The sequence below is a fragment of the Salvia miltiorrhiza genome, chromosome 4, assembly GCF_028751815.1.
Source record: "Salvia miltiorrhiza cultivar Shanhuang (shh) chromosome 4, IMPLAD_Smil_shh, whole genome shotgun sequence".
Taxonomy (NCBI): domain Eukaryota; kingdom Viridiplantae; phylum Streptophyta; class Magnoliopsida; order Lamiales; family Lamiaceae; genus Salvia; species Salvia miltiorrhiza.
This window is the reverse complement of record NC_080390.1, coordinates 16,582,283-16,588,282: the sequence shown is the minus strand read 5'-3', so window position 1 is coordinate 16,588,282 and position 6,000 is coordinate 16,582,283.

Sequence of the window (6,000 nt, the reverse complement as noted above, 5' to 3'; positions counted from 1 at the left end):
CACGCCCCGGTATTATCTCTTCCTAATTTCTCCAAACCTTTTGAGATTGAATGTGATGCTTCTGGTGTTGGCATTGGTGCAGTGTTGATGCAAGAGAGACGACCCATTGCGTACTTCAGCGAGAAGCTAAACGGGGCGACGTTGAGTTATCCCACGTATGATAAGGAGCTGTACGCATTGGTGAGAGCTTTGCAAACGTGGCAGCACTACTTGTGGCCCAATGAGTTCGTCATTCACACGGATCACGAGTCGTTGAAACACTTGAAAGGGCAGCACAAGTTGAACAAGCGGCATGCGAGGTGGATGGAGTTCATTGAGACGTTTCCCTACGTCATCAAATACAAGCAAGGTAAAGAGAATGTGGTGGCTGACGCACTTTCTCGGAGGTATGCCTTGATCTCTACTTTAGATGCTAAGTTGCTTGGTTTTGAGTGTATCAAGAGTTTGTATGAGCATGATGGTGATTTTGGTGAGATTTATCAAGCATGTGCGAGAGTTGCTAATGGAGAGTATTTTAGGCATGATGACTATCTTTTTAGGAAAAATAAGTTATGTGTTCCTAAATGTTCTTTACGTGAGTTGTTATTGCTTGAGTCTCATGGTGGGGGTTTGATGGGACATTTTGGCATTGCTAAGACTTTAGCTGTTCTGCATGAGCATTTCTTTTGGCCTCATATGAAACGTGATGTCGAGAGAATTTGTGGTCGATGTGTTACATGTAAACAAGCTAAGTCTAGGGTGAGTTCCCATGGATTGTATACACCATTGCCTATTCCTACAGCACCTTGGATTGATATTTCTATGGATTTTGTGTTAGGTTTGCCTAGGACTAAGCGTGGTCGAGATTCCATCTTTGTGGTTGTTGATCGATTTTCAAAGATGGCACATTTTATTCCATGTCATAAATCTGATGATGCTTCTCATGTAGCTGATCTATTCTTTAGAGAGATTGTTAGATTGCATGGCATGCCTAGGACTATTGTTTCTGATACGGATTCGAAGTTCTTGAGCTACTTTTGGAAGACTTTGTGGTGTAAGTTAGGTACTAAACTTTTGTTTTCTACTACTTGTCATCCACAAACTGATGGTCAAACAAAGGTCTACTTTGCTTAGAGCTATTTCTCAAGAAGAACATTAAGTCTTGGGAAGATTGTTTGCCTCATGTTGAGTTTGCTTATAATCGTTCTGTTCACTCTGCTACTCAATTTTCGCCATTTGAGATTGTGTATGGATTTAATCCTTTGACTCCATTGGATTTATCTCCCTTACCTGAGCATGAGTATAGTAACCTTGATGGCAAGAAAAAGGCTGATTTTGTGAAGCAGATTCATGAGAAGGCAAGGATGAATATTGAGAGGTGCACGAAGCAGTATGCCGAGCGAGCCAACCAAGGACGTCGCAAAGTAGTGTTTGAGCCCGGTGATTGGGTATGGCTGCACATGCGCAAGGAAAGGTTTCCACTGCAGCGGCGATCCAAGTTACTTCCTAGATGTGACGGGCCATTTCAAGTGTTGGAGCGCATCAATGACAATGCCTACAAGTTGGACTTACCAGGTGATGCAGCCCGAACAGAGCCAAGCTCGCGCCAAAACAGAGTTGAATCCCGCGCCAGACCAGAGCCAAGGCGCCAGAGGAATCCAGGCGTCAGAGGAATCGAAGCGCCAGAGGAATCAAGGCGCCAGAGGAATCGAAGCGCCAGAGGAATCGTCCCGCCAGAGGATTCCTTCCGCCAGAGGATTCCTTCCGCCAGAGGAGTCCTTCCGCCAGAGGAATCTTCCCGCCAGAGGATTCCTTCCGCCAGAGGAGTCCTTCCGCCAGAGGAAACCTCCCGCCAGAGGAAACCTTCCGCCAGAGGAATCCCGGTGATACGATCCTTGCCGATCGATCGAACACTACGCACGCGGAAGACTGAACTTGAACGGAAAGGATGGAAATCCCAAAACCTCTGAATCTAACCACGGAATGATATAGGCGACTGAATGCCCTATACCCCAACGTGAAGTTGACGCAGCAACTCGGGGACGCTGAATGACACCCGACGAGGGTTGGTTGACTCGCCGTTACGTCGATAATTGAATTCGTCTTGGAATAATCAAGAGGAATTCGGAATTCTCAAGAGAGAAATAAAACTCACAAGTTTATTGATAAAAGTAGGCTAAAAATTCGTCCAACATGTAGCAGCCATATATAGGCAAAACTAAACCTAGTCTAATAAGGAAACAACTTAAAAACAAGCCCTAATAGGCCAAACAAGGCCCTTACTTTAAAAATTCGAAAATTAAAAGGCCCTTAACTAATGGGCTGCGAAATAAAGCTAAATAAATAAATTTGAAGTCTTTCACACTTCGGCCCACTCGCACGTAATAAGATTAATCAAACACGGGCTCAATTCGCCAACTCCACAATCTCCAATTGGCTTCTTGATCAACTCTTGCTTCCAAACTTCTTCAACTAAGACCATCAAGCACTCCTTGAACTTCTTGGCTCGAGCTCTTGTAACTGGACCAACAGGAACATGCACCGGGTCTTGCACCAACGAACCTTGGGCTGCATCATTCCCCTCCTCTTGAAGAGGATTTGTCCTCAAATCCAAAGCATCACCTACATCAAAAGGACTCAAATCAGTCACATTAAAAGAAGCACTCACATTATACTCACCTGGTAAGTCCAACTTGTAGGCATTATCATTGATGCGCTCCAACACTTGGAATGGTCCATCCCCCCTAGGAAGTAACTTGGATCGACGCTGCAATGGAAACCTTTCCTTGCGCATGTGCAGCCATACCCAATCACCGGGCTCAAACACTACTTTGCGACGTCTTTGGTTGGCTCGCTCGGCATACTGCTTCGTGCGCCTCTCAATATTCATCCTTGCCTTCTCATGAATCTGCTTCACAAAATCAGCCTTTTTCTTGCCATCAAGGTTAGTATACTCATGCTCAGGTAAGGGAGATAAATCCAATGGAGTCAAAGGATTAAATCCATACACAATCTCAAATGGCGAAAATTGAGTAGCAGAATGAACAGAACGATTATAAGCAAACTCAACATGAGGCAAACAATCTTCCCAAGACTTAATGTTCTTCTTGATAATAGCTCTAAGCAAAGTAGACAAAGTCCTATTTACTACCTCTGTTTGACCATCAGTTTGTGGATGACAAGCAGTAGAAAACAAAAGTTTAGTACCCAACTTACACCACAAGGTCTTCCAAAAATAGCTCAAGAACTTCGAATCCCTATCAGAAACAATAGTCCTAGGCATGCCATGCAATCTAACAATCTCTCGAAAGAATAGATCAGCTACATGAGATGCATCATCAGATTTATGACATGGAATAAAATGTGCCATCTTAGAAAATCGATCAACAACCACAAAGATGGAATCTCGACCACGCTTAGTCCTAGGCAAACCTAACACAAAATCCATAGAAATATCAATCCAAGGTGCTGTAGGAATAGGCAATGGTGTATACAATCCATGGGAACTCACCCTAGACTTAGCTTGTTTACATGTAACACATCGACCACAAATTCTCTCAACATCACGTTTCATATGAGGCCAAAAGAAATGCTCATGCAGAACGGCTAAAGTCTTAGCAATGCCAAAATGTCCCATCAAGCCCCCACCATGAGACTCAAGCAATAACAACTCACGTAAAGAACATTTAGGAACACATAACTTATTCTTCCTAAAAAGATAGTCATCATGCCTAAAATACTCTCCACGAGCAGCTCTCGCACATGCTAGATAAATCTCACCAAAATCATCATCATGCTCATACAAACTCTTGATACACTCAAAACCAAGCAACTTAGCATCTAAGGTAGAGATCAAGGCATACCTCCGAGAAAGTGCGTCAGCCACCACATTCTCTTTACCTTGCTTGTATTTGATGACGTAGGGAAACGTCTCAATGAACTCCATCCACCTCGCATGCCGCTTGTTCAACTTGTGCTGCCCCTTCAAGTGTTTCAATGACTCGTGATCCGTGTGAATGACGAACTCATTGGGCCACAAGTAGTGCTGCCACGTTTGCAAAGCTCTCACCAATGCGTACAGCTCCTTATCATACGTGGGATAACTCAACGTCACCCCGTTGAGCTTCTCGCTGAAATACGCTATGGGTCGTCTATCTTGCATCAACACTGCACCAATACCAACACCAGAAGCATCACATTCAATCTCAAAAGATTTGGAGAAATTAGGAAGAGATAATACCGGGGCGTGGGTCAATTTGTATTTCAACTGCTGAAACGCATCCTCTTGCGCCTTGCCCCACTTAAACTCCACATTCTTCTTGATGACTTCCGTCAAGGGTGCTGCAACGCTGCTAAAATGAGGCACGAATCGCCTGTAGAAACTAGCAAGTCCATGAAAGCTTCGAACTGCTGCAACGTTCGTCGGTGTTGGCCACTCTTGGATAGCTCGTATCTTCTCCTCATCAACCTGTACACCCTGTGCACTAACAACAAAACCAAGAAACACAAGCTTGTCCGTACCGAAAATGCACTTCTTAAGGTTAGCAAACAACTTTTCCTTTCGAAGCACATCCATAACAGACCTCAAATGTTCAACATGCTCAACATGATTCTGGCTATAAATGAGGATATCATCAAAGTAGACAACAACAAATCTGCCAATGAAAGCACGCAAAACATGATTCATAAGACGCATGAACGTACTAGGCGCATTAGTCAAACCAAAAGGCATAACTAACCACTCATACAAACCAAGTTTTGTATTAAAAGCAGTTTTCCATTCATCACCTTCCTTAATCCTAATCTGATGGTATCCACTACGCAAATCGATCTTAGAAAAGACACAAGAACCATGCAACTCATCTAGCATATCATCTAAACGAGGGATAGGATGGCGATACTTTACCGTGATGTTATTGATGGCTCGGCAATCACAGCACATCCTCAAAGACGAGTCCTTCTTTGGTACAAGTAGAACGGGTACCGCACAAGGACTCAAACTCTCCCTCACATGCCCTTTGGCCAATAACTCGCCAATTTGCCTCTCCAACTCCTTTGTCTCCTCCAGATTGGTTCGGTAAGCTGGTCGGTTCGGCAGTGTAGCGCCGGGCACAAAGTCAATCTGATGCTCAATCCCTCGAATTGGTGGTAAACCGGCAGGTGTATCTTCGGGAAAAACATCATCAAACTCCAGCAAAAGAGAACGAATAGAAGGGGGTAGAGAAGAGAGATCGTTAGTAATAACCAAGTTCTCCTGATATCGCAACAGCATGATCGGCCTCTCCTCCTGTACACACCACTTCAAATCACTAGCCCTAGCAAGAAAGGACTTATGAATCAACCCATTCTCCTTCTTCTCCACGGGCTGCTCCTTTGACTTCACCTTTGCCGCCTCCTTTTGCAATTGCACTTGATCCTCATAAACTTGTTTAGGAGTAAGAGGAACAAGTGACACCTTTTTCTGCTTGTATTCAAATGAATATTTGTTGGTGAAGCCATCATGAATAACACGGCGATCAAACTACCACGGTCGCCCCAACAGGATGTGGCTCGCTTGCATAGGGATCACATCACACACAACCTCATCCTCATACTTCCCAATGCGAAATGGAACCTTCACTTGCTTCGTCACTTTGATGACGCCTGTCTCATTCAGCCACTGCAAACGATATGGCTTGGAATGCTTCTCCGTGGTCAGCCCCAATCTCTCAACCATGGCTCTACTAGCCACATTCGTGCAACTCCCTCCATCAATGATCACACTACATACCTTGTCTTGAACAAGACATCTCGTGTGAAAGAGGTTCTCCCGCTGCTCTCGCTCATTGGGTTGAGTTTGGACACTCAAGGCTCTCCTAGCTACAAAAAGCTGTCCATTGGGCGCGAAAATCTCCTCACACTCCTCCTCATCATCGGTACCATCTCCATCCTCCAATTTCGGCATATCAGGATCGGTCTCATCACCATCTGTCACGACTTCGCCGTCATCTCTCATGATCATAATTCTCCTGTTCGGGCAGT